This window comes from Corvus brachyrhynchos, unplaced genomic scaffold (assembly GCF_000691975.1).
Source record: "Corvus brachyrhynchos isolate BGI_N302 unplaced genomic scaffold, ASM69197v1 scaffold60, whole genome shotgun sequence".
NCBI classification, from domain to species: domain Eukaryota; kingdom Metazoa; phylum Chordata; class Aves; order Passeriformes; family Corvidae; genus Corvus; species Corvus brachyrhynchos.
Window position 1 is genome coordinate 4,340,948 of NW_008236767.1, and position 10,606 is coordinate 4,351,553.

The 10,606-nt window shown below is 37.2% G+C and overlaps 1 non-coding gene across 1 annotated transcript; it reads right to left on the bottom strand.

Annotated features, from left to right (window-relative positions):
- Positions 1-4,523: 4,523 nt before the first annotated feature.
- Positions 4,524-10,376, bottom strand: LOC103625529. The gene is made up of 2 exons (XR_001859710.1): positions 10,292-10,376; positions 4,524-5,185 (listed from the first exon to the last, which is right to left on the bottom strand). It is a non-coding gene; the product is annotated as an uncharacterized LOC103625529 (transcript).
- Positions 10,377-10,606: the final 230 nt, after the last annotated feature.

The window sequence follows — 10,606 nt, forward strand, 5'->3', positions numbered from 1 at the left end:
ACCTCGATAATCGTGAAGCAATGCATATGAGAAAAGTCATATTACATTTTATGCGCAGATATAGTGATGGGCTTCAAGCTAGTATTTTCTGTGATGTGGAAGTGAAATATTTCCATGAAAGCATAAATTCATTGTTCAGCTCTAATTAAATTGAATGTTACTAGAAAAGAAATATCACTTACATAAATTGGAAATATTTAATTTATGTACTATTTAGACAATGATTTTAAGGGAGACACACAGCATAAATGGAGTTCATATTGCAGAGAACAGAAGACTACTGCCAAATGTGCTTCATAAGTAAGAGTGCATGACTATCAGGGGATATTGCAAATAAAGATAACTTTTGTTTGCAGTAAATGAGTTAGTAATTATTCCTTGAACTTGTTACTTCATATATAAAATGCAAAAATTACCATATTCAGTGTAAAAATGGACAGCCAGTCCAATGACAGGACTATTCTTTTTAGAAGAAATGTCTTCAATTGGAGGGCACAAAAAATTTCTGATACTGCAAGTAAGCAAATGAATCAACTACTAAAGCAAGGGGCAGAATTACTGCACTTCCATAGAATTACAGGAGTGATAAGGACAAATGAGCACCAAAGCTAAATTAATTGCACTCATTACATTGTGCATTGTAATTACATTAGTAAGGCTCTACATAGACAGTAAAGTGATGCTGTTATGGTTGAAAAAAATACACATCCTTGGGTCCAAAAGAAAAAGGCATGCTATCAAATGGTATAAATATTTCTGTCAAAATATTAAAGAATTATTGCCTTACAGTGAAGCTACATGAAACCTTCACAATTTGTACCCTGTTCTTTCTCTGGTGGACTTTTAATGAAAATAGCTTATATCTGATTTTTTTTTTTTTAATACCTGTCTGTGAGCAGGGGATAAGGCTTTCATATTCATGGACACAGTGAGGAGGTAAGATTGGGGGTTATGTTCCACTGTTGTATGGTAAATGGAGGAGGAAAGAAATTAAACGTAGAACAGCAGCAAATATTAGCCTAGGGAATTCAAAACCCATACTCCAGAGTATTAAGTGCTGCCTACCTTCATTCCTTTTATTTGTACCTCTCCTGTACTTCTCCATAGCAATCTTTCCCAGCTCAGGTCCAGTGCAAGTAGCCCCTGATGACAGGTTGGTGAGAGCAGTGGGACATATTTCAGGCAGAGACTTTCTTTCCCAGCATGGCAGCAATTCATCCTGGTCTTCTGCACCAGCCAGTTGTTTCAGTTCAGTCTCTCATGCCAAACCACCTTGTGCTGGGTAGTTCTGACAGGTCTATAAGCAGCATTTCTATATCTGCTGACCAGTCCAAGCTTCTGCCCCAGGTGAATTAGGCATCCCATAGTGGACAAGGAGGATCAGGTGGGATGAAACGAATGTCTCTGAGGTGCTGGTTTCTTTGGCCAGGTTGAAATAATTAGGATTTCTACATCTCCTATGCCCACTGTATTCATCTATCTAATCAGTCTCAACTTCACCCATTTTCTCCTGCAGCTGAAAACCAACACAGCTATTAATAAAATCTTTTATACGTGGTCTGAACATATATTCATTTTGTTGTTTTACATCTCAGTTACTCTACCAGCACTTTTTCTGGTCTTCAAAACAGGCGACAAGTGCCTGTGTCCAAGGTGAATCTGACAGTTAATGTTTTCCATATTTTTGCTTATTCTCATTTTCAAGGTCTTCCATGGTATAATTTTCTTAAAACTAATGTCTCATTCCATGTTAAAAGTTCAGTTTCTGACACTTACAAGGTTTTCATGCCATCACTTACTGCCTATGTGGTTGTAGCATCGGGTTCTTCTTGTTTTTTAAATAAGCTTTCAAAGTCCCCTCTACAATGAGAGCCCTTATCACAAGAAGAGTTCCTTACAAAACTCTGCTTGGCTGTCTTGCTCTCTGCTGTTAAATCTCTCAGTGATGCATTTAGCTAGCTCAAAATGGAGTCATTTTCCACCTCACCAATCATCAAAAGTTCATTGTTTTCATGTACACTTTCCTCACACTGTTTTACTCTGTGGCTTTAACCTCTCTGAGATGAGACCAGGTTCTCTGTCCTGCATTTGAATTGCACCCAAAGCATAGACTGGGACATTTTTTACAGTGCTGTGATAAAAAATTAAGACAGTCTCAGCAATAAAGACAGAAAATTTAACTTTGGGTTGTAGTCTCCATTCACACAGATCCAGGTTAAATTGCTCTTGGCCTTATGCTGTTGGCCTTCTCTCTGCAATATGCCAGACCAGAAATAGTATTTGTTGTCAGTGGCATTTTTAAGAAATTCAAAAGTCTGGAATAATGAAGTTGGTTAAAAAAGGTGAACAGTTAACCAGAATAAAAGTTGGGATGAGGCACTACTGTAGATGCTGGTTCTGTTCCTATCAAATAGTCTCCACCAGGACAGAAATAAGACAAAAATTTTGAGCATGCAAGGACAACACAGTAATGGGTAAAGCCATAATCAGAAGTATTTCTGAAGCCAAAATATTTTTTGATTCATTTGCATGAGAAAAAAAGAAAATCTGGAAAGCAATCATGTGAAAACATGACAAAACTGCATCTTACTTGAGTGTACCATCTCCTCTCAGCTTCTATGGCATTTGGTTCTTTATTGTGTTTCCAAATAACCACCCGCTAGAATTGATTCCTAAAATGCATTAACAGATCTTAGAAGGACTACAACTTATGTTTCAGGTTAAACAGGAAAGAGACTGTGCTATGCTACTTTGGGATTTTTATGCTACTAACTTTAGTATCCCTGCATCTAAAAGCTACAATGAAGAATAGTGACAAATAAATGTGTAGAGGGGTGGCACAGAAAAGTTGGGTTTATTTCCAGCTATTTAGAGCATACTGAGCATAAAAAAGGGGCCAAACAGAAAGAAGGGATCCATGCCACAAATGTCTCAAAGAATAATACTTTTCCAGAACAAAAAAATAAATCTAAGCCATTTGACTTCTGGGAAAGAAGAACTACAAGGTTTTATCCTTTTAATCATTTCATGAACTTTTTTCCCTCATAAATATTTAAACTTGTCACACTAATCTCTGCTTTGCATTTTTGTAACATCTGTGAATCTTCTCTAAGATAGGGAGTTGATAATTTTCTACTCAATAGAAAGAAGATTTCTTTATTTTTTCAAAGGTGAAGCTCTTGATTTAGCACTTTAGATTTGAGTCCAAAAAATTTATTAAAAAACCCAAATTAGGTTTTCTCATTGTAATTCAGATATCACAAAAAGTAATTTCCAGAAAAACCCAAACACCTGAATTCTTTTCAGTCCCTTGAGGAAAGAAAGGAGAAACTTTTTTTTTTAAACTGAGAAGCTAGCAAAACAGAATTGAAATATAAAAGCATGGCTGAAGACAAATGCTTTTCTTGGTGCCTTACTGCCTGTTCTATGCCTCATCCTTTCTTCTCTGCTGAAATGTTTTGGCCAATAATGCCTTCTATGAAGTATGTTACTCAGAGAGAAACGAAGATATCCTTCCACCATTCAAACCACTAGGATTTTCATTATGAATATTGACTCCAACATGGATTAGAAGGAGACTTGAACACTTTGCTCTTATCAAAAGAACAATATTGCAGAAAATTTGAAAACCAATCCAGTTAATCACAAATACAAACAGCACAGGACAAGCTTCTAGCTGGGACTATAGATGGAGGAACTACTTCTAAAAGTTGTGGGTTGGACTGCTTAGGGCATCAGAGGACACTGCACAGCTTTGGTGTGGTAATACACTGAACATATAGAAAGAAGGCAGCTCCTTGCTATTTGATGTGGAATCTCAGGGCAGCTTTCCTGCTATTCTGTAGAGGGAAGACTGCTGGGCATAGAAGCTAAGGGGCTCATGGAGCCCACAGTGAGGAAAAGCATAGAGATAATATTTAATCTGAAGGGATTATCTTGAATGGTCAATAAATCTCAAGAATTGTGATTTGAGCATAATAATCAATGTGTGTTGTCAATTACTCTGGGCCTGACTGTAAAACTCTCACTTCATGCTAGGTTCTTTGTAAAGCAATCACATGAGCTTGCAATAAAAGAGCTGAGACAAATGGATAGCAAATGTGACCAACACAATTTGATTTTAAATAGAAAATATGCAGCAGTTGTGCATATTGTGTTGGATTCCCTACAAATATTTAAGATTGATGTGTCACCAGCCAAATTCATTCATTATACCCCTTTGATTTATGGTATTATACTTTAAAGCATTTTCTCTTCTGTTGGACTATTTTATTACCCTCTTTGCATACTTGCAGATGGTTTCTGTTGTTCACACTACGTACATGATGCATTTTTGTTTGCACCTTATGCAGCTGAAGAATAAGTGGCTGAATGAAATTTACCACTTGAAAATGAAATGCTGTAAAATATACTAAACCCACACATTTTAAGTTCTCAGTGGAAAATTATTTCAAGTTCACCAGATAGATTAAATTTGTATATGAAATAAGCGACCTCTTAATATACACAAATAACTCCTCCCACAAAATTGTTCATTTTTATTTTCTTTATTCCACCAAAACTGCATTGCAGTTTTCCAGTCTTTATATTTACATTATTTGCAACTCTTTCCATAAGTGCCAGTACAAATGTAACTGATGAAAATCCAGAATAGTCATACAAATGTTCCTGAAAGCAAGGTGCATTTCTGAGCAAATTTGTTCTGATGCGCAATAATATATATGTATATATTAACAAAGCTTCATAATATAAAATATCTTCCATGGCAAGTAAAACTTCCCCACTTACAGCTTATTCAGATTTCAGTTACACAGACTTCTGCATTTCAAGTTAGTGCAAATAATGAGAGTAAGAGCCTGAGCAGAACAATGTAAATACAACGGAACAAGAGAAACAGCAAAATTTTACCAACTCCCTGCATATGGTTATAACATTTAATCAGTATATCATTAGTATTCTTTATGTACAATGTATTTAAATAATTGGCTTGTCTGAACTATAGGCAACAAATTTACAAAATAAAATAATGTTTCACACAAATATGGAATGTTGGACAAATATATGAAAATAAAATGCATCTAGTAACAAAATGTTGTAAATCAAAAAGATAAAAGATGTCTTCTCCATTTTTGAAGATTTCAAGGCACTTTCTTGGCAAATCAGAATTCCCTCCTTGGTAGAAAGTCTGCAAGAGAAAAGGACATCCCATTTTATAACTAGTTTCAAACCAGAGAAGCAGGCCGCTTAGTATAATTCTGTTCATAAACCACAGTTTCCTGCGGATTGCATAAATCTTAAGATTAACTTCAGAATGCCCGTGGGTCTTGCCCTCCTGTGAACACTAATGAGTTTTGCCGTGGCAAATCCTCAGCGTCCATGCCAAGAGCTTTAACACATAGTGGTCCGCGCTGCTGCACATTGCAGGGAAGTTCCCCATGCGCATAGCCACGTGGATTTCTACATTCTGGGTTTCATCAAATGCTCTTCTTCCATTTTTAGGGATCTGGCTTAGGAAATTAAAACAAACCCACCCAAACCTCTAAGAGCTGTAAGGGCAGCAAGTGCCCGGTATCCCGGCCCCGGAGCCGCGTCCCGCCGGACCTCTCCATGGTGCTGAAACATCCCGCCACGGCTCGCGCCACCAGATGCCAGTGGAAGATGACTGGCTTTCCCCAAGCAAAAGTTCTTTTCGAAGAGGAAAAGACCACGTCTTCTTTGTATATCCGGATATTTACAGGCGAGGAAGGAAATTATTCGCATAATAGCACTGCAGGTCTTTTTTTAATGAGGAAAAGGCAGCCTATTTTAGTACTGGCAGGAAAAAGGCTTAAAAATAGCTGTCAGTTCTTCAAGTGAGAGAGCCTCTTTCTTCAAAGCAACCAAGAATCTCCAAGACTCTCTCAGATGTTAAATTTAAGGCAAATTTCCTTTCAGGCAACAGGATCTATGGCCATATCCTCTCTATGCTACTGTGGGGGTGGTGAGGAAAACAGATCCCCTGTGCCAAAAAGATGGAGGAGAAGCAATCAGAGAATCATGCTAGAAATGCAATGTTATTCAGGGATGAACACATATAACTCCTTTGTTGCACTCCCTATTGACAGGGAAGAGAGAGTGACTCCTGCCACCTTCAGCCTTCTCAAAAGAATGTTTCCATTCCAAGAATCAGTGGATAAGAGTAAACATGAAGATCTGAGGATGTCTTATTTATAATGGAAACTATCCACTGTATTTGATGGAGGAACAGGGTGAGGGAGCACAGAGACAGCTGGGAAACACTCAGATCACGGCTCTACTTTTTCCTGTAATGTTTTCTCTATTTTTAACAAAGTAGACAGAAAGCCAGCCTAGATACAACTTTAAGTGAACAGAGTGCACACGAGCTGCTAGCAAGGCTTACCATTTAAAACCTTCCCTCTCTATTTTTCATGTCTTTGAGTGTATTTTTGGCAGGCAAATTAAAACACCTGGCTTTGCAAATCATAGCAACTTTTGATCCTTTTGTATTTTAAAGATAGAAATAGGATGAGATAGATGCTTCTGTACTGTAGATATGTAGGCAGGTCTTTGACTCATTCTCTTGAAAGAAAAAGAAGAAAGATTTTGGAACACCAGAAATCTTTCTGAAAGCCCTGATACATGAATCCAGAGGAGTAAATGGATACTGATAAAGGAAAAACAGAGACTAAAAAGCTAAAACTGTAGAAAAAGAGAGAGTGGTGGGATGCTTGAGAAAGCTGAGATTTTAAAAAGAACACTGAAAAACAAATAGGAATTTAAGCACCTCCCAAAAAAATACCTTTTTTTTTTTTTCTTTTAAGAGGGCATTCAGAAAAGGATTCCTGCCTTTAATCATGAAAAGGAGATACAGGCAAAGTAATGAGATGCCTAGTCAGTCTCTGGTTCATTGTCCTTGGTATATTCAAAACCATCTGCAACACCTGGAAATCAAGAAGCCAAAGAGACTGAAAACAGTTTAGAAAAGAGGAAGAGAAAGAAATTATGTCATTTCTTCTCAGAACTGAAATAGTGCCACATTTTTTAAAGCACAGCCACCAAAATGAATCCCACCTCCACTGAGAAATCAAATCAGCTAACACTGACTCATATCCTACTCTTCTTTTCTTACTCTTGATTAGTATGAATTGAAGTCTTGATGCAGGAAGAAGTGACATACGCAACTCCCCCAAGCTCCAAACTTGCAGTTTTTGTCAGGAGGAGGTGGTGAAAGGAAACCATCTTTAAAGAAATTTAAATAAATAAAATCCACTGATTTTATACATCTGATTGGTTAATAATAGCAATCAGCCCTTATTTTCAAATTAACCTTTGAAAGTATAACCATCTTATTAATATTCAAACAACAGGAGAAAACAGCTGACTTGGAGATGTTCCTTTTATCAGTGACAATGCTGTTTAATTAACACATTTCACATGCTATTCATAAACAAGAATGGACTGGTTTCATTCTCAGACTATTTAGTGAAGCCTCTAGCTTTGTCACATCTTTATGCTCAGTTTCCTTCCATTGCCATGAAGTGGTATTAACTTTTCAGAAATTCTCTGGAGACAACATGGGAATGAAAAGGGGTCCCAGAAATGAATGAAGTGACAGGTTATCCATGGAGATCGCATTGGTAGACCTGAGACCAAGATATTCTGGTTCTTCCATGGATTAACAACAAAGTCCTCTGCAGAACAGCCTGAAATAAATGTGCTGATGATATCCTTGGGCATTTTTCTTTCAACAAGCAGATTCCTTCTTGAAATTTTGAACACTGAGAAGCCACCCAGTGCATAATTATGGACTGCAGTGCCACAAGTGACTTGTAGTTAATTACAGCGGAGCCTGTCAGAGGTATTTGTGCTTCTGTGTATTTCCAGGAGGAACCAGTCAGTTCTGCAATGCCAAAGCTGCACATTGATAGCCTCTGTTAATACCATTTTTGCATGCACTCCTGATAACAAGGTACAAGTGTGAAGTAAACCACTAGATCATTTGACAAATAAGAAAATGAGTGGGGAAAATGATACTTACATAGCAAACATCCTAGGACTGTGTACACAAAGGGCTCATTGCTAATCTCGTTAGCAACCTTGCACACCTTTTGTAATCTATAAAACAAAATTACCCACAGTAATAATGAATCTCAGTTGCCAGATACCCTCAAAAACTGCATAAAATTAAATGTAAAATTTGTACTAGAATTTCAGACACTCTACATAGTGAAACTGTTATCTGATGGAAATTCATGAAATTATGTGTGCAAGATGTAATATTAGATTGTATTGTAGCACCGTCAGTGCTCTAGAGGAAAAGTGAGTGATGGTAAGAATTAAAATTCTACCAGGCAGTTTCCTCCTAGGATGTGGAAGACCAGGTACAACTCTCAGTTGCACCTGGAGGAATTTAATTCATTAATTGGGAGGCTATTCCAACCATCAGACCATGACATAGTCGGAAGTCAGGCTGTTTCAAACATTTTATTCCATTTAGTATTAATATTGATTTAATTCCATATTTTCCATATTTAAGTACATCTCCCAATCATCAGACTAAAGACACTAAAGTCCCACTTCCAATCCCTCTCTCTTGTGTCCTTGATTAAAACAACCACTTGGTTCAAGTGGACCCTGAGTCACTGCCATTCTTTCTGGTATTTGCTAACAAGAAATACTTAGGTGTTCATTTCTTCTCGTGCTTGATAAGGATTTCAATAACATTTAATATAAATTGCGCCAAACAGCAAGAAAGTGAGTGCTATCTGGGTTTCAGTTCCTCAGAAAATATCTGTACAATGTATAACCATGTCAGAAGGAGAGGAAATAACTCATCCTCAGACATCCCATGATGACTAAGATGTCCCCGAAAGAAAATATGAAACCCCTCTAAAGACACAGGAAAAGATCTTGGCTATGATCAGCCTGAGTGCTGGATAAGGTGGAGAAAATTCTGCTGATTTAGCTCTCCTTTTTAGAACAGAACATTTCAGGTGAATGTAACTCATTGTCTGCTTTGGGTTTGCTTGGTGCAAGGGGGAACAAAAACTCTGTTTTGGTTGAAATCACCCTTTTTATTTTACATTTTGCTTTGATAGTTGGACTAAAAGATAAGTTCTTCACACCATTCTGAATCACAGTCTTGTTTTTAACTTTAAGAAAAGCTATTTAATTAGAAGAGAAATAATATGACTGTGTTTCTTAATAAATTAAGTGAAGCACTTGGGCAATACGTGAGAGTGCAATTAATATTCGCATGCTCAATAGATACATGCCTTGCATACTCATCTGTCTACTTAGAAAGCTGTGTGTATATTTTTTGAGGATCAGGCATGGATTCCTACATTCCAGCTTCTGATAAGCCTAAAGGCAAATGGAGATGAGGGCTGCTCCATCCCCCTTCAAATGCTAAATCCTGCTGAGCTATGGTGAGAGAGCATCTCAGCTGCTCAGGAACAGTGCTTCTGACTGATGCAGTCAGAAAGTGTCATTGTTTTTTCATGTTAAATCCTGAAAAGCTTCCAAAGCACCAAACTGCTCCACAGTTTGTGCTTACACATCCCTAATGATATTCACCTTCTCTAATTAAAACATACTGCTTATTTTCCACTCACTTTCATTGAATTGTCCATTGCACTAGACAATGCTGAAGTAACTTCCATTTAAGGAATTTCCATTTTGGTTTGGGGTTTTTGTTTGCTTTTTTATCCATTTTATCCAAGAACACTTCTATTCTTCAGTGTCTCTGACAAAATTATATTCAGGTTATGTTAAAGCAAAGCTTCTGTAGTCTCACAGAGGAAAGTTGTTTGATGAAAACTGAAAGTATCAATAACAGAATGATGAATCAAATGATTTTTTGTTGTTTAACAGTGAGTATAGAAAACTATCTTCACAAGCTGGAATATTCTAAACCCCCAAGATATAACCCTACTACTGAGCATTAAGAGAAGGTAAAGAATGGCTCAGATTTTATCTTATTGCACAAGCAAAGCTAAAGAGAGCAGGAAGGAGAATATGTGTGCCCTCTGCATAAGCATGCCCTACTGGTTTTTTTCAGAGTGTAGTTTTCATTTCATTTATTCCAGCATCACTTTGAAGGAACTCCATGATGTTCAGCTGACAGCAAGTGCATTAACAGAAAATCTTTATATATCAGAAGACCTTGGATATGTTTTGTAATGTAGACCTAAAGTTAAAAAAGGACCAGGACATCAAACACTTAATCGGAAAAGTGGGTTGCTTTTAAACAAGTATCACAGCTAGCATTAGAAGGTACTTTGCTACTTACAGGTTGGCGTTGAGCAGTCCCTTGTGTTGTGATACAGTCGATGAAAGTGCTTGCTACACTCTGAGGAAAATGTGACTGGCCCTGTTTGAAAGTAAGAAGGAGTTAACAACAAGCTCTCAGTGACACTGCTCTGCAGCTTCAATGAATGACAACAACACATAGCATTAGGTTCATTTTTTCTTGGCTAAACTTGCATTTAATCTTTTACTATACCTTAAACTATGATGCAACACAAGTAAAATAATGCTAGTGAAATAACAGAAAGAAATTCTGTTGCTGTGCCTTTATGTTCATGACATGAAAACCAGAAAAATG